We start from the raw sequence: 26,538 nt of genomic DNA, 5'->3' as shown, positions 1-26,538 counted from the left end.
CCAGCGGGGTCCACACACAGTGTATTAGTCAACAGAAAACCTCTCGTCCCCGCAGTCTTTGTCTCCTGGTAAAGTCAACACCCTGACAGTGTGGACCATAGATACCCCTTCCTCTCAGAGTCAGGGGATCACTCAGACAGCTGATCGCTGAGAGGAATTATATTTATTGGTCATTAAAGTTCATCCAGATTCGTTTGGACGGATTTGATGTGGAGTTCGGGGTGTCACAGTGAAAGGGCCGGACGGCCGAACTCTCTCCGTTGTCCAAACATCCTTCCAGGTGAGGCGACACTTCACCTGTGAATCTTCCAGGGTCGCCTGTTGTGTCCACTGCTCCCTATGCGGCCGCCTCGATACTGGTGACACCGGCTCCTCCGCAGTTGTGAGGGGTAGGGTTGTTTTTTTGGGAGGGCATCAATATTATAGTTCCCTTTTGTGCGGGAGGGGTGGGTTTTGAGGGTCGGTAATCGGGATGCCGTTCTTTTTGATGCGGGGGGAGGGGGTTGGGAGTTAGATTTTTCTCTCTGAACGACTTTCATGCTCTTTCTTTGGAGAAGAAAAAAAAACCGCAAGAGTTGTTTATGGATACCTGCTTTGATAATAAACTGACCTTTGAACTATCCGCTCCCAGCGGGACTTCCAAACATTTTCATTCCCATTCCCATTCCCGTTCCGACGTGTCAATCCATCGCCTCCTCTTCTGCCAAGTTAAGGCCATCCTCAGCGTCCAGGATCTGCACCTCATATTCCGTCTGGGTAGCCCCCCCCCTCCCAACCTGATGGCATGAATATCGATTTCTCCTTCCGGTGAACAGATCTCTCTCCCTCCCACTCCCTCTCTTCCTCTCTGACTTTTCACGTTTCTCTGGGTCCACTGCTCCGATTCTCCACTCTCTTCTCCTATTAGATTCTATTTTCTTTTGCTCTTGAGCTTTCCCACCTACCTGGCTTCAACCTATCACCTTCCAGTCAGTCACTTTCTCGCCCGCCCCGATTTTATTCAGATATTTCCCCCGTTCCATCTCAATCTTGAAGGAGGGTTCAGCTGGAAACGTCGACTGTCGACTCTTTACGATAGATGCTGCCGGGCCTGCTGAGTTCCGCCAGCGTTTTGTTTGCGTTGAGCTGGATTTCCTGCATCTGCAGACTTTGTCGCGTTTGTGATTTCCCTCCCCGTTGTCCCTCCCGCCTCCGGGCACTGGGGGCGCTGTATGGACCTCCGGCCGCTGGTGGCCATGTGGACCTCTGACCGCTGGTGGTGCTGTGGAGAGCATCTCGCTAGACGCATGCGCACTGCCGAATGCTGCTGTCGTTGGCGGTTCACCGACCGGAGCGGGGTGAGTGGGGGGCCGATTCCTGCGGGTTTGTGTAAATCTGGGCCGGTTGGATTGGGAAAGGGCCGGGGCGGAGCTCTGCCGGACGGCTGGAGCAGGTCCTGTGCAGTGCCAAAATCTTTTAGCTGCCGGAGCTGTACGAGGGGTGATTGATAAGTTCGCGGCCTAATGTTACACGGCTCTCGGTCCCTGCACGTGCAATTCAACTCTCTGAGTGATTATACAGAAAGTTAATCAGTTTTGTGCTGTTTCTGTTACAGATGATTGAAAATTGCTAGGTTTTGTAAAATTGACTCCGTTCACCCTAGGCCACGAACTTATCAATCACCCCGAGTATGTCACCCAATTTGTGTACCTGCTCCTTTCATTTACTGGGCAACTTCCTTGCCCCATTCATGTGATGAGCAGGTACTCAAATTGGGGGTGGAGGGAGGGGGGCGGGTGTGTGTGTGTATATATATATGAATAGAGCTTTTTATAATGTCAAGCACTAAACCAAGATGAAAGAAATATATATGATTTCCAGAGCCCCACAGAAATACAGTGATAAATAAGACATTAACAAGATTATAGCCAATCACTGCATTTCAGTATATAACTGGTACAATAAAACATATAATACTTAATTTAATAATAAGGCAAAGGTTGCATTCACTAATTATCATAAAATCCAATTTAACAAGCAAGTGAAATAACGTTGTTTGCTTAGAAGCCATAAGGTTGTTAGTGAGAAAAATTTACTTTTGTATTAGCGAGTAATCCACGGACCACCACAGTCACAGCTCCAGGATTTCACCAAAAACTATCGAATATCCTAGATAGATAGATAGATAGATAGATAGATAGATAGATAGATAGATAGATAGATAGATAGATAGATACTTTGTTCATCCCCATGGGGAAATTCAACATTTTTTCCAATGTCCCATACACTTGTTGTAGCAAAAACTAATTACATACAATACTTAACTCAGTAATAATATGATATGCATCTAAATCACTAACTCAAAAAGCATTAATAATAGCTTTAAAAAAAGTTCTTAAGTCCTGGCAGTTGAATTGTAAAGCCTAATGGCATTGGGGAGTATTGACCTCTTCATCCTGTCTGAGGAGCATTGCATCGATAGTAACCTGTCGCTGAAACTGCTTCTCTGTCTCTGGATGGTGCTATGTAGAGGATGTTCAGGGTTTTCCATAATTGACCGTAGCCTACTCAGCGCCCTTCGCTCAGCTACCGATGTTAAACTCTCCAGTACTTTGCCCATGACAGAGCCCGCCTTCCTTACCAGCTTATTAAGACGTGAGGCGTCCCTCTTCTTAATGCTTCCTCCCCAACACGCCACCACAAAGAAGAGGGCGCTCTCAACAACTGACCTATAGAACATCTTCAGCATCTCACTGCAGACATTGAATGACGCCAACCTTCTAAGGAAGTCCTAATATACCTGACATCGGTGGTGGGGAAGATGCTAGAGTCCATTATTAAGGATGAAATAGTGGCATATCTAGATAGCAGTGATAGGATTGGGCCGAGCCAGCATGGATTTACCAAGGGTAAATCATGCTTGACTAATCTGTTGGAGTTTTTCGAGGATGTTACCAGGAAGTTAGACAAGGGAGATCCAGTGGATGTAGTGTACCTCGATTTACAGAAGGCATTTGATAAGGTCCCACATAGGAGATTGGTGGGTAAAATCAAAGCTCATGGCATCGGGGGGAAGAGATTGAGATGGATAGAAAACTGGTTGGCAGATAGAAAGCAAAGGGTAGCGGTGAATGGGTGTTTCTCGGAATGGCAGGTGGTGACTAGTGGGGTGCCACAGGGCTCGTTATTGGGACCACAGCTGTTTCCAATTTACGTCAACGATTTGGATGAAGGCATTGAAAATAACATCAGCAAATTTGCTGATGATAATAAGCTGGGTGGCAGTGTGACATGTGATGAGGATGTTAGGAGAATTCAGGGTGACTTGGATAGGCTGGGTGAGTGGGCAGATACTTGGCAGATGGTGTTTAATGTGAATAAGTGTGAGGTTATCCACTTTGGCAGTAAGAACAGGAAGGCAGATTATTATCTGAACGGTATAGAGTTGGGTCAGGGAGTAATACAAAGAGATCTAGGAGTCCTTGTTCATCAGTCACTGAAGGTGAATGAGCAAGTGCAGCAGGCAGTGAAGAAGGCTAATGGAATGTTGGCCTTTATTACAAAGGGAATTGAGTACAAGAGCAAGGAAATCCTCTTGCATTTGTACACAGCCCTGGTGAGACCACACCTGGAGTATTGTGTACAGTTTTGGTCTCCATGGTTAAGGAAGGACATCCTGGCTGTAGAGGAAGTGCAGCGTAGATTCACGAGGTTAATTCCTGGGATGTCTGGACTGTCTTACGCAGAGAGGTTAGAGAGATTGGGCTTGTACACGCTGAAATTAAGGAGATTGAGAGGGGATCTGATTGAAACATATAAGATTATTAAGGGATTGGACAAGATAGAGACAGGAAATATGTTCCAGATGCTGGGAGAGTCCAGTATCAGAGGGCATGGTTTGAGAATAAGGGGTAGGTCATTTAGGACAGAGTTAAGGAAAAACTTCTTCTCCCAGAGAGTTGTGGGAGTCTGGAATGCACTGCCTCGGAAGGTAGTGGAGGCCAATTGTCTGGATGCTTTCAAGAAGGAGCTAGATAGGTATCTTATGGATAGGGGAATCAAGGGATATGGGGACAAGGCAGGAACCGGGTATTGATAGGAATTGATCAGCCATGATCTCAAAATGGCGGTGCAGGCTCGAAGGGCCGAATGGTCTACTTCTGCACCTATTGTCTATTGTTATTAGTAGTATTTTCCCCACCAGCCACCAAACCCTCTCCCTGATCCCCGTTTCCTTAAAATTCCCTCTATTTAATATGCGTCCGCTGTTAAGTTCCCCGCTTGTTTATTTTGACTTATTTTCTAACAGAAGTGCTGGAGTGGTGCTCCGGTGAGCTTTGGCAGCACTGCACCCCTGTTTAGATCCAAGTAACATGGACCCGGGGATCATGCTGCCGGGGTTTATGAGGTGTTGAGCGAGTATTTCTGGTCTGGGATCAAATGTTTGTTTCTGGAGTTCCTTTGGAAGCAATGACTGCTAATCTGAGGAGAGAATGAGTTTGTATTCCATCCCTCACAAGGAGAGGCTGTGATTAAATGGGCTGTTCTGTGTTTGAACCAGTAGAAGTAGACCGGGGGGGGGGGGGGGTTCAGTGTTCGAACTGTGTTTGGAAATTCCTCCTCGCTGTCACCTGTCTGTCAGACAGTGGAAATCAAACAGAATCTCAAGTTGCTGGAAATCTGCACTAAAAATGAAAAATTCTGAATCCATTCTGACAAAAGATTGTGAACCTGACTCGTTAACTTTGTTTCTCTCCGCACAGCAGTTCCTTACCTGTTGAGCGATTCTGGTGAATCCAGTTTCTTTTTATTCCATTGACTCTGGAATGGTTTAAATTTCCTGATTGTCTGTTGTACTTGGGAATCTGTTCAGTGCAGTTGTTACTAACAAGTTTCACCTGAATAATCTCAGGGGTGATCGGCTTTATGTATGAGGAGCATTTGATGGTTCAGGACCTGTGCTCGATGGAGTTCAGAGGAATGGTGGGGGTGGTGGTGAAGTAAACCTCCCGAATGCTGAAAAGCCTGGATACAGTGGACATGGAGAGGATGTTTCCATTAGACGGAGAGTCTCAGAATAAAGATGCTTACCTTTAAAATTGAGTTGACAAAAATTTCTTCAGCCAAAAGATGTCTGATCTGTGGAATTTGTTGCCACAGATGGTGGTTGAGGTTGCCATTTGGGTATATTTATGACAGAGATTAATATACTCATGATTGCAAAGTAGCTTCAGGGTTACAGGAGGAAGGCTGGAATATGGTGTTGGAATAAATCTCAGCCATGGTTGAGTGGTGGAGCAGACTCGATGGATCGAATCACCTTATTCTGTCCGTACATCTTATGTCTTACCATGACAGAATGATGACTCCTTCCTATCCCATATCAGGTGTTGTGACGTGTCAGGGACAATTACAGATTTGTTCACTGAGATCATTATATTTGTCTTCAATATTTAGATTTCAGTGAGCAGAAATATTTTGTTCTCCTTTGTATTGTTAACGTGCTTCATTATCATTTATGTTAAAGTTAGACCTGCGGTGAGAGATTTATTGGAAGAAAAGCCCACAACTGGAAGCAAACCACGACTGAAGATGAGGGAACAGCAGCAAGCGAACCAGCCCTAGGACTGGGAGAACCGACTGGAGAGAAACCCTTCTGACTTGGAGATTCCAGTGATTCAGTCAGGAGAAAGTTTGGTGAGTCTCATTTACTCAAACACTGGTCCTTTAGTGATTACATACCTGTACAAGGAAGGTAGGGAATAGTTGGAGTGAGCTGAATGTGACCAGAAATACCAGTTATGCCTCTATCAGATCCAGTTGCAATCACTCCAGGTCAGGTGATGTGCTGTCAGTATCCCAGCTCTTTAAAGTCTCTCACATTCCCTCAGTGTTTGCTCATTTGAAGAACTTGTATCTTCTGAAGTAGCTTTTGGTTGGTTCTGAGTGTGGAGAGGGAAAGAGGGGTGTTTATATTTACTATCTTGCAAAAAGAAGTAGTTGTTTGCAATTACTTGCTGCAGACTCACTACCCATACCCTGTACATTCTCAACCAGATTATTGACATAGATGACAAGTAGCAATGGGTATTACCCTGGGGAGCTCCAGGAGGCACGGGCCTTGACTCCAATAAACAGCCTCCTATCATCACCATCTGCTTCCCACCATCGAGCTGCTCCCTGACTCTGGGCTCTGTGACAAACACAATGTTAGCAGCAAGATTAGACAGTGATTAATATAAAGAGATATTTGTTGCTTCCTGAAAGCTGTCTGATGCAATGGAGCAGATCCTCCCTTGCTCACAACTTAATTTCCCCTAGGACCCACCCTCCCGGGTCACACTGTGTCCGATAACCCACATCCCCAACCTCCCTCCACCCCGCCAGTAACCCCACAACTTTCCCACCATTTACCCCACACCCGTACTCGTAAACAGATCCTCGTTACCGACATCCACTCTCACTGCTTGGGGAACCAGAACTAACTGGTCCTACATTCCCGGCCCAGACTGTCCAGCCGTCTGGCTCGGTCCCGACCCTTTCCCACTGCAGCCGACCTTCGATTTACACAAACTGGAGACCAGCCCCTTCCTCATCGCTGCCCAACCAGGCTCAGAGCTCGTTAAGGAGCCTCGTGTGTGGCACCTTGTCAAAGGTCTGAAAATCCAAGTACGCAGTATCAACCAATTCTCCTTTGTCTACCCTGCTTATTACTTCTCAAAGCATTCCAACAAATTCATCGGGCAAGATTTTCCCTTGCGGAAACAATGCTGAGTCCAGCCTATTTTATCCTGTGCCTCCAAGTGTCCCGAACTCACATCCTTAACAATCGACTCCAACATCTTTCAAACCACTGTCAGACTAAGTGGCCTATAGTTTCCTTTCTTCTGCCTCTCTCCCTTCTTGAAGAGTGGAGTGACATTTCTGAAATCTTTATGGGTTGAGCTAAGGAATCGCAGGGGTGAAAGGAGCCTGATGGCAGTTATCTACAGGCCTCTAAACAGCTGCAGTGATGTGGACTACAAATTACAACAGGAAATAGATAAGGCTTGCCAGAAGGGCAGTGTTATGATCATTGTAGGGGATTTTAACATGCGAGTGGATTGGGAAGATCAGCTCAGCACTGGATCTCAAGAGAGAGTATTTGCAGAATGTCTCCGAGATGGCTTTTTAGAACAGCTTGTTGTTGAGCCCACTATAGGGGATCGGCTGTACTGGATTGGGTATTGTGTAATGAACCAGAGGTGATTTCAAATATATTCCAAAGAAGAAGAAATTTTCGAATGGAAAAAGGATGCGGCCGTGGCTGACAAGAGAAGTCAAAGCCAATGTAAAAGCAAAGCAGAGGACATATGGTTATGGGGTTCTGCTTCTGCAACATGATACAAAACATGGCCAAAGGCACCGTAGGATACAGACAATAATCAAAATTAATACAATCAGACTTCCAAAATGCTAAAATAACCCCCAGAAGTCCCCGAATATATTGAAGGGCCAGGGCCACCCCCCCGTCTTACTGGTCCCAAAATTGTGCAGCTTACTGCCAACATCTTGAATTTTCGGAATCTCTTGGGTTCTGTGTTTAGACAAGTGAGTAATATTGGAAGATCCGTCAGGGGTATGAGTACAGCATTCCTTACCTATGATAGCACAGGTCCCTCCTTTTTCTGCTAATATAAAGTCTTGGGCCATCCGATTCTGTCGCACTGTTTGTCAAATTGCAATCATCTCAGTTACCTCAGCTTGAGTGTCAGTCAGTGCTCCGGCTGTATTATTGGCCAGTTCTTCTAGAGCGGCTGTTAAATTAATTATTTCCCTGGAATTTCTGGCTACCCCATAGGAGGGAGAGGCAATCATCCATAATCTCTCAGATTCCGTTATACCCCTTCGTTGCCTATTCCAATGGGGGTGATCCTGAGGCTGAGCCGGGATCCTCAAGTGTGGCACAAGGTCGGCCAAGTAGCAACAACCACTCCAACCCTCGTCCCCCCTCGAGAACCCGTCTGGTAGGGTGTGGTTCCATGCCGCTGCCCTGTTCTTTCTCCCGGCGGCCAGAGGTAGGTCCTATCTCCACAGACCCAATAAGCTCCATTTAGTGGTCCAGGGGTATCATAAGTTTGACTCTTGGTACAGTTACTACTTCCCACTCGATAGGGTGCACTCTCGTTCTGGTTCCACCAACAAGTAGTACTAGCCACTGCTGGAGATGTAACTCCTATCCCCGGCCATAGCTTGGAGGGGTCTTCTGGAGGAGATCTACGACTCCAACCCTCAAAGCGACACCATCCCCAGTCTTGCCTTCCAGACCTGGGTATGGTGCAATTGACAATGCTACCATTACGGCTGTCAGAAAACACCGGAGCTGAACTGACTCCGCTAGTATTCAGAGGCACCACTGACATAGTCTTACCCTGTTGGAGAATCCGGGCACATACCCAATGTGCTCCCCGCTCAACTTGCTTAGCGTAGGTGTGGCAGAGGGACAGGAAAGTGTTAAACTGGGGGCCTCCCGAGACAGGGGCAGGTTCCCTCAGGGCCAGTAAAATCAGCATTAACCAGTACATTATTCAGTCTTATCAGTTCCGCCAGTAACGTGTTTACAGTCCGTTTGATGTATCCGCCGGAGCTGCCCTTCCACCGTCACTGCAGGAGGTGTTGTCAGTAGCACTCGGTACAGTCCTCTCCACCTCGGTCCCAACTTCTTACCATCCCAGTTCTTGAGCGGGACAAAATCTCCCGGTTCGATGGTGGAGTGGTCACCTTTAGTTTGGGGTTTCGTCCTCTCGATAGGCCTGTCGTACCTGTGAGTGCAAGCTTTGGAGAGATTTAGTTAATTTGCATAAGTATTTTCCCATCTCCTCCCCCAAGGTGTGCATATCCAATGTTGCAGGTAAGCTCTCGGGGGGGGGGGGGGGGAGCGGCAAACAAGGTCGGGGTCCCCATGGGGTTCTCATGGGCTTCCCGTAGATAATTTCTGCAGGTGACAGCCCCGTCTTACTTGATGGCGTGATTCTCATATGGAATAGGACTAAGGGTAAAACCTTCAACCAGGTCAATTCAGTTTCTTGTGTAAGTTTTGCCAACTTATCTTTCAAAGTACCATTGGCTCGTTCCGCTATGTCGCTGCGTTCAAATGATGGGTGCAGTGGAACTGCTGTTTTATAGCAAGCTCTTTACAGATTTCCTCATTTATTTTGGCCCATTGTCCTAGCTGATCATTTCTAGAAGTCCATAGTGAGGAGTTATTTCTTTTAGCAATATGTTCATAACAGTCATAGTGGTATCATTAGTTGTAGGAACAGCTTCAATCCATCTGCTAAATACATCTACTATCACTGAGTAATACCTATAACAATGTAATTCTATAAACTCAAGTTGCAAACAAGAAAAAGGTCCACCAGGCAAGGGGGTAGTTCTGGAACCACAAGGCATCCCCTTTCCAGCATTTGTTTTTTTTTACAATTTAAGCATGCTTTGGCTCGTTTTTCAGCTGCTTTCTGGAAGTCAAGATTGTAATAATGTATTAACCATCCCCTCCTTGCGCAAGCGTGTACAATTATGGACATGATCTATAAAAATAGGTAAGAACACAGAGGGAACACAGACCTGTCCCGCAGGGGTCACCCGTAAATTGGTCTGAGGTTCGAGGTGGCAACCCATTTGGGACCATAGTTTGCGTTCCCCTGTTAGTTACGTATTTCCCCCATGTCTGGCATCCCCGTCCTTAGATTTTGTCTAATAGGAGCTTGCTGGGTTCCCCAGGGGACTAAAAGTGTGGGATTCAAGGCTGTCTGTTTGGCCGCTGCATCACCCTGGAACATCTCATCACACTCCCCAGTATGGGCTGCACATTCAATAATAGTCAAAACTCGAGGTAGCTGTAGAGCGGTGAGTAAGTTGTCTACAAAGGTAGCATTACTGATGGGGTGGCCAGAGAAGGTCAGGAATCCCCAAAGCCCGTAGTCAGTTCATGACGGGAGTCCGTGTAAAAGTCCGCGCTTTAGCCTGTTGCTAGGATACGGACACGAGTCAGAGCAAACAGCTCAGCCTTCTGGGCAGAGACAGCCACTTCAAAAGGGGCCTGCTCAATTACACTGGCATGCAAAAGTTTGGGTACCCCTGGTCAAAATTTCTCTTACTGTTAAACGAGTAAAAGTTGAACTGATTTCCAAAAGACATACGTTAAGGATCACACATTTCTGTAATATTTTAAGCAAGGAAACTTTTTTTTTAAATTTCCATCTTTTACAGTTCCTAAATAACAAAAAAGGCAAAGGGCCTGAAGCAAAAGTTTGGGCACCCTGCATGGTCAACACTTAGTAACACCCCCTTTGGCAAGTATCACAGCTTGTAAACGCTTTCTGTAGCCAGCTAAGGGTCTTTCAATTCTTGTTTGGGGGATTTTCGCCCATTCTTCCTTGTAAAAGGCTTCTAATTCTGTGAGATTCTTGGGCCGTCTTGCGTGCAGTGATCTTTTGAGGTCTATCCACCGATTCTCGATGATGTTTAGGTCGGGGAACTGTGAGGGCCTTGGGCAAACCTTCAGCTTGCACCTCTTGAGGTAGTACTTTGTGGATTTTGAGGTGTGTTTAGGATCATCTTCTTGTTGTAGAAGCCATCCTCTTTTCATCTTCAGTTTTTTTACAGACGGTGTGATGTTTGCTTCCAGAATTTGCTGGTATTTAATTGAATTCATTCTTTCCTCTACCAGTAAATGTTCCCCATGCCACTGGCTGCAACACAAGCCAAAAGCATGATCCCCGTGCTTAACAGATGGAGAGGTGTTCTTCTCATGAAATTCTGCACCCATTTTTTTCTCCAAACATACCTTTGCTCATAGCCATCAAAGAGTTCTATTTTAACTTCATCAGTCCACAGGACTTGTTTCCAAAATGCATCAGGCTTGTTCAGATGTTCCTTTGAACCTTCTGAATTGAACTCTGGGCTCTTTGGCTTTAACCCAGGGCAAACCCAGACAGTGATATAGGGAAGCACCAGTCCTGTCTGTCGCCAAAGGAAATCCAGAACTTCAGGCAGTAATGCGCTGACCTCTTTTCCTCTAACCTCTCCAGTCACCGTGACTGGGAACTTCTGTCCCTCGAGGGGTGCATAATACTGGCTTTCCTCAGTTGAGCACCTCAGAGGCTCATAGCACAGAGTCACATGAGGGTCGGCCGCTGGCAGAAGGGGTTCAAACACAGTGGAGACCAGATTAAGTGCCCACCACTGGGGGGGGGGGGGGGTGTCAGTAACTGGGGTAGATGTCGGTTGTTCACTAGTCCCAGGGTGATATCCTTGTCTGTGCATAGAATCTCGACTTCCAACAGACAGAGCAAGTCTCTCCCTGCTGGATTACACCCCCGACTGGTGGTGACTGTAAATGAAACCTCACACTGGTTCCCCTGGAATTCCACCTGCAGTGGCTGGGTACGTAAATACGTACGTGCCCTGCCTTTGAACCCAGACAGACTGATTGTCTGATAGCTGTTTTCAATTCTCTGATACCATTTCCTAATCGAGAGTGGATGTGGTTGCCCCCATATCAATAATAAACGGAATTCCAGCAACTTGCAATATTACATTGGGCTCTTCCTGAGGGGTGGTACTCGTGGTTGGAAGCATCCTGGTTTGTCAATTTCTAAATGGGCTGTTGTCCCCAACTGTCCCTTGGTATGTTTTTGTTCCCATTTCTGATCCCCAGATATAGCCCGCTCGCGTCCTTCTTCCCGCTGAGCATATTCACCTTTAATATTAGTTCCCTTCGGGGTCGATCGGGATTCGAAAGTCGGGTCAAAGCTCGTCACGTTCCATTTCGGTCTTTGTCAGGCCAATCCATATTATTTGATTTAACCATGTTGGCTAACTTAGTTGGTAAGCATTGGAGCAGTAAGGCATTAAACTGGGGGGACAGATTCCCATCATTAAAGACTCAGTCTCCTGTGAAAGTGCTCCAGCAGGCCATAAATCGCTCCCAACAGACTGGTCCGAATTCTCCAGGCTTGGGTTTGCGTTGAAGTACTTTAGTGATGTTTACAGGTTGCTGGAGAGCCCTTTCCAAGGTCTGTCTGTTCATTCTCATTATGGTTTCCCGCCTGTAACTCCTGACGGGTTTGGTATCTCAGTTCCATTTCCGCCCCTCATCAGCTGAGAGAATCGCGCTGCAGAGCGAATAAATCTTGCGAGGTCGCATTATACACTCCTCATCATGGTCGCTGTCCTCAGACAGGGTCGGTATGCCAGACATGGGTTCGGGATCCCTTGTTTCCCTATCAGTTCGAACTTCAGACTGATATTCCAGCCCTCCTCTCCTAACTGGGCCGGCCTTGATTTGATTACGTTGTTTTCCCTGCTCTCGTTTTTGGCATCCATCCACCCATTCATGCTTCGCTTTTAGCGTCTCCCAACCTTTGGCGTTCCTTCTGCAGTACGTACCTCTATCCCTTTGTCACATGCATTATTCCTCCAACTTGCTAATAATATACTCTTCCACTTTGCATCTGCCTTTCCTTCCATTCCCTTTTCAACAATTTCCACTTCTTTCCACAGTTCTTTTTCCATACCAAATTTACTGCTTGTTTTCATGAGGTAATATCCCAGGCTCCCCCCCCAGTGGCCAGATTTTGTTCCCCAATTTATTATTCAGCATTGCACTCAGCATTCACAAATCTTTTTCCTTGTGTGGAAAACTCTCACACATATTGTGTTGGACTGCTCTTGTCCCACTCATATCACTCAACTGCAATTGACCCATGTTCTTTATCCGGCACAAAGCCTCCTGCTCACTTAACAATCAGATAAATTTACACGGCTGGCACCTCCTGTTAAATTGATAAATTTACCTGGTACTGCCTCCTGCCCACTTACTAAAATTTACCCGGCCCCTCTGTCTCCTTAGTAAAATTTTGCCTACCTTATATGAGTCTCCCAACAGATTCTTTCCCGATCCCGTCAAGGTATGCGATCAGCCTTGGGCGAGGGACCGTACCTCGAAAGGAACTAACAGAGAGCGACAAAAGGTAAAACACCTATTGGGTGCCCGGTCGGTCTCTGCAGTCCCCAGAGTGGTCCAGCCGCTTGCTCAGCCCGTCTGCTTGGCACTCCCGATATTGGGATCCTGTTCGTGATGCCAAATGTTAAAGTTGAATCTAAATAAAACTCGGAAGACCAGCTTCTTATCGTCACCACAGTTTATTGCGCATTCTCCTGCAGGAGTTTGAGACACATTTGTCAAAGGGAAGGCACGTAAGCACTGCCACCTTCTGACAAGTGGACTGACTTAGTCAGGTTGCAGCCGTGTATTTATACATGAACCCAGACATTTATACATAGTAAGCCCCAAACATTACTATTGCAAGATATTATTTGAACTGGCACGCCCACCGTATCTGTTGGTGTAAAACTTAATTACTAAGATAAGATAGTTCACTAAATCAAGGTCTTAATTACAGATGTACGTACTGTCCCGTCCTTATCAGTTATTCCCTTTGCAAGGCCCTGACTTAATTACAGACAGATGTTCATTCCTGTCCTTATCAGCTAGTCCTCCTCCCTTTACTCAAACGAGGGTACAATGTATAATGTTATTAGCTCTCAGTGTGTCTCTCTGCAAGCCACAGAGAACTGGTAATGAGCCTGTCTTAGTTAACCGCTGAACACAGAGTTTACTTCAGTTCAAAAATTCCTATTCAGTCCCAATTATCCTTTTCGCCAGAGGTTACAGAGGTTCAAAATGAATTTTTTGTATATCCTCAATTCCTCAGGAGTGTTCAGGGGAAATATTTATGTCCAATATTGGAACTGGTGTTACCTGTGTGTATTGTGGTGATGCAAAAGTTACTGGAGAATTTGCAAGTGGGAAGAAGTGGAGTGATATTTGGAAATCTGACTTTTTAAAGTGTAGTTTAGCAAGCAAACCACATATGGACAATGTACAAAAGCTCTGGTGAGAAAATCCTTCATTACCTGTGACAGGCCTGCTACATAGGTTGTGTGAGAGTGCAGATGAACTTCATCTAACTCAGAGATCAAAGTTCTAATGGACAATGCTTTGCTAGCTGTTAAAATGAATACTTCTCTATATAAAATTCTCTGTGCACATGTCACTCGGACAAAATGCACAGTACATGATTTATGTGCACACTGGTCATTACAAGTTAGAGGGGACATTGGTGGGAAGATGGGGAGACCTCCAGTGTCCCTGATGCCCGCACCTACAAGATGTGCATCCAGCTGCAGCTTGTACCCTGCATTTTAAGGAGTTGGAACTTGAAATGGATGAATTCCGGATCATCTGGGAGTCGGAGGGGGTGATAGGTATGACATGAGGAGAGTTGAGTTACACCCAAGGTGCAGGACGCAGGAAACTGGGTGAGATTCAGGAAGTGGAATGAGGTTAAATAGCCACTGCAGAGTACTCTTGTGGCCATCCCACGCAACAACAGTTGGACCACTTTAGAAACTGTTGGTGGGACTACCTGGCAGACGAAAGTCAAAGGGGTGATAGAGGATCCATTAGTTAGGGGAACAGTACAAGAGGGGACGAATATCCTCGTGGTAAGGCTTGCTAGAGCTAGTGTGGGGGGGGGGGTTATGTGGTTAAAATTAATTGTAGGGGGAATGGGAGCCGGAATGACAGAACAGATAGTGGAGAGTGTGAATTTGAATTGAATTTATTACATACATTTTGCTTCTACATGAGGTGTAGAAATCTTTGTTACGTCTCCGTCTAAATGTGTAATGTTTAATTTATAGTAATTTATAATAGTTCATACACAGTACAGTCAATATAACATAGAAATCAATTAATCAGTCTGATGACCTGGTGGAAGGTGATGTCCTGGAGCCTGTTGGTCCTTTTGCTGTGGTACCGTTTCCTGGATGGTAGCAGCAGAAACAGTTTGTGGTTGTGGTGAATTGTGTCCCCAATATCCTTCGGGCGCTTTTCTTTCTTTCTTTTTCAATCTCTTTATTAGTATTAATAATATTATGAACAAAATACAATTGATATATTGATAAAGGGATTACAAACATACAAATTCCCATTACACATGAAAAAATACATAAGCAATGATTACAGTATAAATAAGTTTTCCCAAAACATGAACCATACAGTATATGTATGAACAAGGTAAATCTAGATATTTCATAATATATGATATAAAAAAAAGAAAAAAATATATATTTGCAAAATTGACTAAACTACTAATGTAATATCTAATGAAGAAGAAAAAGGAAGCAAAAAAAGAAAAAAAAACTTTAAAAAAAGAGAAAAAAAAGGGCTGTTTATAATATCTCACAAGAATACATAATCATCAGTGTCGTCAACTCCGATCCTCTCAACATAAATAAGATTAAAGCTGGAAAATCCAATAAGCTTGGAACAGGGTCATATTACATCTTATGAAAATATTGAATAAATGGTCTCCATATCTTTTCAAATTTAATAGAAGTATCGAATACACCACTTCTAATTTTTTCTAAATTTAAACATAACATAGTTTGTGAAGCCAATGGCTTCGGGCCCTTTTTACACACCTGTCTTGGCAAATGTCCTGAATAGTGGAAAGTTCACTTCTACAGAGTCAGCAATCAAATGGTTGAGCATGGTGCGATGAATGTGCTGAGCTCTGTATATCACCATGCACATCGTAGGAAAGCCAGATGAGCTGAGGACAGACAATTATGATATTGTAGCCATTAATGTGACTTGGTTGCACTCAACAGTCTGAGGGATTTAGAGGAACAAATTTGTAGACAGATTGCAGACCATGCCAAGAAACAAAGGTTGATTCAGTTGGTGATTTTAAGTTTCCATATATTAACTGGCATTCCCATACTGTGAAAGGACTAGAAGGGGTAGAGTTTGTCAAATGTGCCCCTAATCAGTATGTAGAATTCCTGAAGTAGAAGTGTGCAATAAGCTGTTAGGAAATGATCCAGGGCTGGTGACAGAAATTAATGATCATAATGTGATCTTTGTGGTGGCGTGTTGGGGAGGAAGCATTAAGAAGAAGGACGCCTTACGTCTTAATAAGCTGGTAAGGAAGGCGGGCTCTGCCGTGGGCAAAGTACTGGAGAGTTTAACATCGGTAGCTGAGCGAAGGGCGCTGAGTAGGCTACGGTCAATTATGGAAAACCCTGAACATCCTCTACATAGCACCATCCAGAGACAGAGAAGCAGTTTCAGCGACAGGTTACTATCGATGCAATGCTCCTCAGACAGGATGAAGAGGTCAATACTCCCCAATGCCAGTAGGCTTTACAATTCAACTGCCAGGACTTAAGAACTTTTTTTAAAGCTATTATTAATGCTTTTTGAGTTAGTGATTTAGATGCATATCATATTATTACTGAGTTAAGTATTGTATGTAATGAGTTTTTGCTACAACAAGTGTATGGGACATTGGAAAAAATGTTGAATTTCCCCATGGGGATGAATAAAGTATCTATCTATCTATCTATCTATCTATCTATCTAATGCCATGAAATTGAAAGTAAATATGGAAAAAGAGATGTCTGGACCACAGGATGAGATTCTAAATTGGAGACAGGTCAATTTTGATGGTATCAGAAAGGATCTGATAAACAAATCTGTGGTTTGGGACAGGCAGTTTTCTGGCAGAGGAGTACTTGTAAGTGGGAGGCCTTCAGGAGTGGAATTTTGAGGGTGTAGAGTTTGTCTGTGCCTGTCAAAATAAAAATAGAATGGTAACTGGTGCAGGGAACCTTGGTTTTCAGGAGATATTGAGGCCCCGGATATTTTGTTCCTCTAAATGCCTCAGACTGTTGGGTGCTGCCAAGACTCATTAATGACTGACCAATTAATCATCATTCCACACCCTGAACTGATGTGACTTTTTTTTAGTGGTCTTCTGTTGTTTTCTAAACGCTTCCCAATAGTTTTTGCTCTTTTGTTTGCCCTCTCTTTGGCTTCTATGTTGGCTTTGGCTTCCCATTTCAGCCACAGTTGTGTCCTCCTGCCTTTCCAATGCTTCCACTTCTTTGGGATGTGTCTATCACTCAGCTCCCGAATTGATCCCAGAAACTGCAGCCATTGCAGCTCCGTTGTCCCTCCTACCTTTTCCCTTCCAAACAAGTTTGGCCAGCTTCACTATTACAGAAACATGGAGAAGTTCAGTATGGAAACAGGCTACTTGTCCCATCTAGCCAATGCCAAAAAAGACATTTAAGCTGTCTAATACAACTACCTGCTCTAGGACCATCACCCTCCATACCCCGACCATCCAGGCTCCCATCCAAACTTCTCTTGAATGGTGAAATCGAGCTCACATGCACCACTTGTGCTGGCATCTCATTCCACACTCTCACAACCGTTTCAGTGAAGAGCTTTTCCACACGCTCCCGTTAAATTTTCACCTTCCCCACTTACCCATGACCTGCGGTTATCATCGCATCCAACCTCAGTGGAAAATGCTGCTTGCATTTACCCTATCTGTACACTAATAATTTTGTAGACTAACAAATCCTCAAAACAACGTATAACTTCCTTGTTTATGTTTAGAGCATTTTTGAGACGATGAGGGGCATTGATTTTGTGGATAGCCGGAGGCTTTTTACCAGGTCCAAAATGGCTAAAACGAGGCGCATAGTTTTAAGGTGCTTGGAAATAGAGGGGATGTCGGTTTTTTTTTTACACAGAGAGTGGTGGGTGCGTGGAATGCACTGCCGGCTTTGTGTGAGAATGTTTCAGTGGGGCCAGACACCCATGTAGCTCAGTGGGAACAGGGATTAATACCAATGGAGAGAGTCAAACTGAGCCAGGTCACATATTGGGGACGGCAGAAATGCCCCATTCCTATAGAGACAGGAAGAGCATCAGAGAATTTGATGGTCATTCCAGATACCAGCACGGTGCCCAGTTAGAAAATGATTTCTCTCTCCAACTTGGGTTCTACTTCACTGCAATATTGTGATGCCAGATCACACCTTGACAACTCAAGTGATCTCATCTGAAATGTTGTCCTTCCCCCACTGATGGATTTTGTAAATCTTTTTCCAGGTTAAAAATAACAAGGAATTTGTCTACGGGAATCTCAAACAGATCACGCCAGTTTTGCTGTCTCTGTCCAGATATTGAAGAAGTGGAGCAAGGGATTCCCTCAATCATCCTTCCTGCTCAGACAGTGGGAATGGATTCACTCGGTCATTTCAACTGAATGTACATCAGCAAGTTTACACTGGGACAAGTCCATTCACCTGTTCTGTGGGTGAGAAGGGGTTCAGTCGGTCTTCCCACCTGTGGACACACCAGTCAGTTCACACTGGGCAGAAGTAGGTCATGTGCTGTACTTGTGAGGAAAGATTCATTCAGTCATCTGACATAATGGCTCACCAACGAGTTCACACTGGGGAGTGGCCGTTCACCTGCTTGGACTGTGGAAAGGGATTCAATTGCTCATCTAACCTGAAGGTACATCAGCGAGGTCATACTGGAGAGAGGCCGTTCACCTGCTCAAACTGTGGGAAGGGATTCACTTGCTCATCTAACCTGAAGGTACATCAGAGAGTTCACACCGGGGAGAGGCCATTCACCTGCTCAGACTGTGGGAAGGGATTCACTCAGTCATCTCAACTACAGAAACACCAGCGAGTTCACACTGGGTAGAGGCCATTTACCTGCTCAGACATTGGGAAGAGTTTCTCTCAGCCATATCCATCAAATGTGCATCAGCTAGTTCACACTGGAGAGTAGCCATTCACCTGCTGTGATTGTAGGAAGCGATTCACTCAGTCATCTGGGTTTATGTAACTCTCGCTTCGGCTAGCAGCTTAATATAGGGGGTGATATCCCCCCAGCCCGCCCAAACTTGAGAAATCTTGTTTGGGTGGATGGTGTGTAATGTGTTCCCTGTTACAAATCAGTTCCCTGAAATAACAAACAGTACACAATATCTGATTAAACTATTGAGCTTTATAATTCTTACTTTGACTATAGGGTTAGTAAAGTTAAACAAAAAAAGAAGAAAAAGGGCCCACTGTCTCCATTTGCATCTTTTCATCTCCCCCAGCAAAAGACCACGAAAATCTCTCTTCTAGACTCACAAGAAAGAACATTTCTCTCATCGGATAGCCCCGCATTCCATAACCTGTATCTCTAGTCGTAACATAAACATTGCTGCTACAGACAAACCATTACCTCAGCTGTGAAACATTACAGAGAGGCCATTACATTAGCAGTGAAACCTTAGAGCATGTTACACTTGTGACATACTGTTCACACTGGGGAGAAAGTTTCAATGAGCTGCATGCTGGATATTTGTCCATCATCGTTGCTGAATGCAATTTCGAGAGTGACTGTCGGTGCTGAACTCTGCAATTATTGCTGCTGCTCACCACACCCAGGTCTGCACCCTGGTCACTGGGCACGGGAGGAGTTGTTTCTGCTGCACATTCACCTTTAATGGGACTGGAGTTTAATATTCTGGATCTGAGACAAGGAAATCAGTTCTATTTTAAACTCTGTCTCCGGTACTTAGTGAATTTATAACACACCTAGTGCACAGTAGAGTCAACTCAGGCCTGCTGGACCCTGCCAGTGATTCTGTTCCACGACAGTACTTTCAAATCCTCCCCTGTACGGCCAAAGTCGGCCTCAGGAGAAATCTTCCCAGACAGATCTGTTGGAATTCTTTGTTGAAATACGAAAGGAGGTGGGTGTTGTTTGTTTGGATTTTCAGATGGTTTTGAACAAGGTGCTGCACCTGAAGCTGCTGAACAAGACACCAGCTCATGGTATTTGATGTCTCTGTGCTGTTCCCGCTGGAGTTTAGAATTATGGGCGGGGTGTGGAGTTGGGGTGAGGCGTGTTTCCCGAATACTGTAAAGCCGATATGGAGAGGATGTTTCACATAATGCGGAGCCCAGGTCCAGGGGTACATCCTCAGACTACAGGGAAATCAATTCAGATGAGGAGGAAGTCTTATGATATAATGTTTATTCAGCATGGCCGTGTCTGATCTATGCTTCTGTGCCCATCCCCCTGTATCTCCAGCTCAAATGTACCCATCCACCCGCCTACACTCAGATAGATAGACACTTCATTGATCCTAAAGGAACTTACATGGAAGATTTAGAATTTTAGAAAATTCCATGTGTCTCCATTTAAAAGGAGTGGCCCTTTTCGATCTCTGTCTCTTCCTCTTTTCTCCTCTTTTCTCTCTCCTCTCTCTCCCCCACTCTCTCTATCTCTCCCTCCCCCTCTCCCACTTCCCCTTCTCTCCTCCTCCCTCTTCCTCTATCTCTCTGTCTCTTTCTCTCCCTTCTCTGCTTCATCCAATTCCAAGTGGCAGTATGTTCCGATGTCACCAAGGCTACTTATCCTGTCGATGTCACCGTCGCACATTGAAAGGTGCTATCATGGAGTGAGCATGGGCCGAGGTTCAGGGTCAGTCTGTAAAGGCGGGGTGGGGTGTGGTTTGCAGACATAATGTGGAGAAGGGAAGTGAGAGTGAGAGGAAGTTGGGGTGAGCAGAGTAAGAGAGGGAGGTGAGGAAGTGGGAGAGGGTTTACTAAGATAAGAGCGGAGAGGAGGAGAGTGAGAGGAGACAGAGGAGAGAAGCTGAGAGGAATGTGTGCTGAGGATTGAGAGGAGGGTGGGCGATAGGGAGAAAGGGAGTGACAGATCTGGTGAGCGCACTATGGAGAGAGGGAGGAGCAAGATGTTGAGGGAGCTGCACACACTCAGTGTTGAGGGAGTTGCATTTCCTCTGTCCCACTCACAGTAACTCTTCTAAGGATGTATTTGCATCAACAAAAGCAGGATTCAACATGCTGTGAGCGTGTGCCGTTCTGAACTGAAATGAAAGCTCAACCCAGAAAGATGAAGGAATTATCACAATGGAACAGTGATTCCCTCTGGGGGCAGTTACGTGTCCTAAGATGGCTTTAGGAGCAAATAACACTCGCCGGGGGTGGGGGCATTCGAGATTCTTGGTGGGGCAATAAGCTGCCTCTAACTTGTGGCAACAGACCTGATCGACCGTTAGTAGAGCAGGCACTTCCAAAAAGGATGTGGCACTGGGACACAGGAAGAAGCATCGCACTGCAGGCCTTGAGCATCCGTCGTCACAACGGGTCTGACACTTGGCGATCTCGTCCGACCTTACCAACCTAACGGACGTCGTTGGGGATTAGCAACGAGGGTGCTCGGCATTTCGCCTTGACTCGCGGCACTGGGGCTAAAATAGGCTGGGAAACACTGCTATAGAAGAAGGATTTAGCCAATAGGTGAGCATAATCGTCCATGGATGGGATCCCCACGATGTGAGCAAAGGAGGAAAGCGACCAACGTTAGGCTCAAAGCTGGAGACCTCTTGCCAGAAACTGCGTGGTTCCTTGTGTCAACACAGGACCAGGCGGTTGACACAGAAATAACAAAAATGCACATTAAAAGAGTCACAAACTCAAGACGAAGTGTTGTGCCTCTCTCGGGGCTCTAAAGCAGAACATGCCGTTTGATTGCTTACACAGGCGCCATCAAGTGGCAAGTGTCATTCACCAAAGTCCTGCTTTAAGAGACGATCATGAAAGATACTATCGATGACAATCAATACAAGCCTGATCCAGTTTTAGAGTCGGAGTCAAACAGTTGCATTGCTACCGACCCGTTATTAGAGATAGGGCGATACATGATCCTGTCCGGATATAATATCACAGGATAAACATGCAAATTAGATTTACTGAATAGATACAGGCATTCCGACACACACAGCACGCTGAAATCAATAAGTGAAAAAGCCTGAAATATGCCATGGCGTTGATAGCAGTGTGACGTCATTCACTGGCTCTCATTTTGGAAGGGATTCAATCGGTCATCGCCGATACACCAACAGCTCCGCACTGGGAGGCGGCCGTTCACCTGCACCGTGTGTGCGAAGGGACTCATTCAGTTAACCCACCTTGTGATGCTCCGGTGAGTTCACAATAAATAGAGGCCACATTTCTGTCCGGAGTGAGCAGAGAGTTTTACTCAATCATCCCAGATGCTGCAACACCAGCAAATTCACATCAGGGAGGAAGTTCAAATCAGCTCTGTGTTAAATGTTTAACCTTCACGGTCACTGAAGGCAGCTGCAGGTTCATGAGGGACTGTTACTGTCGGATTCTACAGTTCTTGCGGCTGCTCATCGCAGCCCAGGACTGAACCCTGGTCACTGAGCATTGGAGGAGTCTGTTCTGCTGATGTTAGCCTTAAACTAGACTGGTGTTTAATATTACGCTCACTCTCTACTACGCTCACAATGTACACTCGAGAGGCCACTCAATCCATCTGGTCCCAGCCCATGTTTCTGTTCCATATCAGTATTTTAAAGTGTATCTCCGCCGTTTATCTCTCACACTCCCTGTTGCAAATAGTCACTACTCTGTGGGAGAACGGACTTCCCTTGAATTTCATAGAATCATAGAAATCTGCAGCAAATTACAGGCCCTTCGGCCCACAATGTTGTGCCGACCATGTACCCTACTCTAGAAGCTGCCTAGAATTACCCTACCGCAGAGCCCTCTAATTTTCTAAGTTCCATGAATTCTCTTAAGATTCTCTTAACAGACCCTATTGTATCTGCCTCTACCATTTCAAGCACCTTAAACTATTTTCACTCATTTCAAAGGACTAGGCCTCAGACAGCTGTGTTTTTGCAATGCATCTCTCAAGTCTGACAGCAGACTAGCGAATGAATCTTCGATGGAGCAGAGTCAGAATCCAAAGAGTTGCCAGCAGCAGTCGGGGCTTTGGGGCTCCAGAAAAAGATGGGGTCTGGAGGTTTTGAGCAGGAGGAGGGAAGAGGAATCAGACCAGCAGGATCTGGCTATGAATAAAAGATGAGAAACATTTGGAAACTGGTTAATTGAAAAAACAAATTGGTTAATTTCTACAAAATATTGCCTGTAATCAGCAGATCAGGCAGCAAATGTGGAGAGGAATAAATAGACAGCATTTTAGCCGAGCCCCTTCAGCATGCCTGGACTGTGTACTCCTCTGCTTAGTTGCCGCCTGAACTGCAGAGTTCCTCCAGCATTGTGTGTGTTTGCATTCCTCTTTTTCCAGCAACTGCAGAAACATGCCCACTCTGGGTGATCAGAATGGTAATCTATACGGGAGACAAAGTAGATGGGGGAGGTTTTAAATAGTAGTTTTACATCCGTATTTCCTCAGGAGATGGACACAGAGTCTGCAGAAGTGAGGCAAAGCAGCATCAACTTCATGGACCCTGTACAGATTACAGAGGTGGAGGTGTTTGCTGTCTTAAGGCAAATTGGCGTGGATCAATCCCCAGGGCCTGACAAGTTGTTCCCTGGGACTCTGGAATTGCAGAAATTGTCAGAGCCCAAGCACAGATATTTAAATCATCCTTAGTGACAGGTGAGGGACTGGAGGATTGGAGGACAGCCAATGTTGTTCTGCTGTTCAAGAAAGCCTCTAAACTTAAACTAAATAATTGTACATTGGTGAGCTTGTCATCAGTGGTGGGAACGTTAATGGAACGTAAGTGCAGGAACTGGATATACAAGTTTTTGGATAGATGTGGACTGATTAAGGATAGATAGCATAGCTTTGTGCATGGTAGGTCATGTCTAACCAATCTTATAGAGTCTCTCGAGGAAGTTGTCAGGGAAGTGGATGAAAGCAAGGCTGCTGATGTTGTCTACATGGACTTTAGCAAGACACTTGGCAAAGTCTCACATTGGAGGTTGGTCAAGAAGGTTCAGTCACTCAGCCTTCAAGATGAGATAGTAAATTGGATGAGACACTGTCTTTGGGAGAAGCCAGAATGTGGTTGCAGATGGTCGCCTATCTGACCGGAGGCCTGTGACTAGTGGTGTGCCATAGGGATCAGTGTGGGATCTGTTGTTGTTTGTCATCTATATCAGTAATCTGGATGATACTGTGGTTAGCTGAATCAGCAAATACGTGGATCACACCAAGTCTGGGAGTTTAGCGGACTGTGAGCAGGCTATCATGGCTTGCAGTGCGAACTGGACCAGCTGGAAAGATGGCTTGAGAAATGGAAAATGGAATTTAATGCAGACAAGTGTGAGGTGTTGCACTTTGGTAGGACCTACCAGGGTAGCTCTTACACAGTGACTGGTTGGGCACTGAGGAGTCTTGTAGAGGAAAGGATCGGGGAATACAGGTCTCTATTTCACTGAAAGTGGTGTCACAGTTCAAAAGGTACAGAGAGAAAGATTTTGGCCCATTGGCCTTCATAAACGCAAGTACTGTCAACAATAGACGGATGTTATGTTGACGTTGTACACGACATTGGTGAAGCCTAATTTGGAGTATTGTGTGCAGTTTTGGTCACCAACCTACAGGAAAGATGTAAAAGAGGTTGAAAGAGTTCAGAGAAAATTCACAAGGATGTTGTCAGGTCTGGAGGACTTGGGTTAGAAGGAAACATTGAACTGGACTGGACTTTATTCCTTGGAAAGTAGAAGAGTGAGGGGAGATCTGATGGAGGTATACCACAGTTTTGAGGGACATAGATGGGGTAAATGCAAGCTGGGTTTTTCCACTGAGATGGGGTGGGACCACAACCAGAGGCCATGTTGTGGTTGCACGATTGCAACATGTTAGAGGTCGGTATAGGTACCTGGATGGTAGGGGTATGGGAGTGGAAAGCGTAAATAGCTTGGCACCAACTAGATGGTCCAATGTGTCTGAATCTTTCTATGACTGTGACAAGAATCTTAAACAATACTAATATTCACTCTAATTCATTTTAACAACTGTGCAGACCAACCATACATCTGGGTAGGAAATATTTACATGGCATTAAAACTGTGGCACTTTAAGTTAACAGTACATAAAAGAAAATCCCAGCTGCACGTCAACAAAGGGTATTTGTGAGAGAGTGTTTCAGTTCCTGTGGGGCCAGGCTCCCATGCAGCTCAGTGGGAACAGGGAATAACCCCAATGGAGAGAGTCAAACTGAGCCAATTCACAGATTGGAGATGCCAGAAATGCTCCATTCTTATAGAGACTGGAAGAGTATCAGAGAATTTGATGGTCATTCCAGACACCAACCATGTGCCCAGTTACAAGATGGTTTCTTTCTGCAACTTGGGTTGAACCTCACTGTAACAGTGTGATGCCAGATCACACCTTGGTAACTAATGTGATCTCATCTGAAATGTTGTCCTACACCCATTGATGGATTTTGTAAATCTTTTTACAGGTTAAAAATGACAAGGAAATTGTCTATGGGAATTCAAACAAAACACACCAGTTTTGCTGTCTCTGTCCAGATATTTAAGAAGTGGAGCAAGGGATTCCCTCAATCATCCTTCCTGCTCAGACTATGGGAAGGGATTCACTCTATCATCTGACCGACTGGCACGCCCGTTATTTTACACAGGTAACATTCACCTGTTCAGACTGGGAATGGAATCACTCGTTAATCTCAACTAAAGGTACGTCAGCAAGTTCACACTGGGACAAGGCTATTCACTTGTTCTGTGTGTGAGAAGGGATTCAGACGATCTTTCCAGCTGTGGGCACACCAGTTAGTTCACATTGGGCAGAGGCTGGTCATCTGCTGAAATTGTGGGGAAGGATTCACTAGGCCATATCTGACCGAATGACACACCAGCGAGTTCACACCGGGGAGCGGCCGTTCACCTGCTCCGTCTGTGGGAAGGGATTCATTCAGTCATCTAAACTGAAGGAACATCAGCGAGTTCACACTGGAGAGAGGCCATTCACCTGCTCAGACTGTGGGAAGGGATTCACTCAGTCATCCTCCCTATTGGCACACCAGTCAGTTCACACTGGGGAGTGGCCGTTCACCTGCTCAGTGTGCGCGAAAGGATTCACTCGATCATCCTCCCTATTGGCACATCAGTCAGTTCACACTGGAGTATGGCCATTCATTTGCTCAGACTGTGGGAAGGGATTCATTCGGTCATGTGATCTGCTGGCACACCAGCGAGTTCACACTGGGGAGAGGCCGTTCACCTGCTGTGAATGTGGGAGGGGATTCGCTCGGTCATCTGATCTACTGATACACCAGTCAGTTCACACTGGTGAGAGGCCATTCACGTGCTCAGACTGTGGGAAGGGATTCATTCTGTCACACGAACAACTAGTACACAAGTCAGTTCACACCGGGGAGCGGCCATTCACCTGCTCAGACTGTGGGAAGGGATTCACTCGGTCATCTCAACTACAGAGACACCAGCGAGTTCACACCGAGTAGAGGCCGATCAACTGGTCAGTCTTTGGGAAAAGTTTCTCTCAGCCAAATCAGCGAGTTCACACTGGGGAGTGGCCGTTCACCTGCAGTGAATGTGGGAAGTGATTCACTAAGTAATCTAAGCGTATGTAACTCTCACTTCAGCTAGCAGCTTCATATAGCTTAACTTGGCCCCCCCAGCCCGGCCAAACTTAAGAAATCTCTTTTGGGTGGATGCTGTGTGATGTGTCCCCTGTTACAAATCAGTACCCTGAAATTACAAACAGTACACAACATGTGATTAAACAATTGAGATTTATAATTCTTACTTTGACTACAGGGTTATTAAAGACAACAAAAAAAAAGA

At 45.5% G+C, this 26,538-nt stretch overlaps 2 long non-coding RNA genes across 3 annotated transcripts in view; both read left to right on the top strand.

The window, feature by feature from the left end:
- The window catches only part of LOC140721230 (uncharacterized), a 694,144-nt gene that overhangs the window by 113,434 nt on the left and 554,172 nt on the right, over window positions 1-26,538 (top strand). The gene's annotated exons all lie outside the window — the stretch shown is intronic.
- Window positions 1,302-25,559, top strand: LOC140721229 (uncharacterized). Of its 2 annotated transcripts, none has more exons than XR_012097344.1 (3): window positions 1,302-1,337; window positions 5,507-5,676; window positions 25,176-25,559. It is a non-coding gene; the product is annotated as an uncharacterized lncRNA (long non-coding RNA). The 2 variants fall into 2 exon arrangements; XR_012097345.1 differs by lacking the exon at window positions 25,176-25,559 and adding an exon at window positions 17,999-18,210.

Source organism: Hemitrygon akajei, unplaced genomic scaffold, assembly GCF_048418815.1.
Source record: "Hemitrygon akajei unplaced genomic scaffold, sHemAka1.3 Scf000052, whole genome shotgun sequence".
NCBI lineage: Eukaryota > Metazoa > Chordata > Chondrichthyes > Myliobatiformes > Dasyatidae > Hemitrygon > Hemitrygon akajei.
The sequence above is the reverse complement of the archived record's forward strand: the minus strand, read 5'-3'. Positions and strand labels throughout refer to the sequence as shown.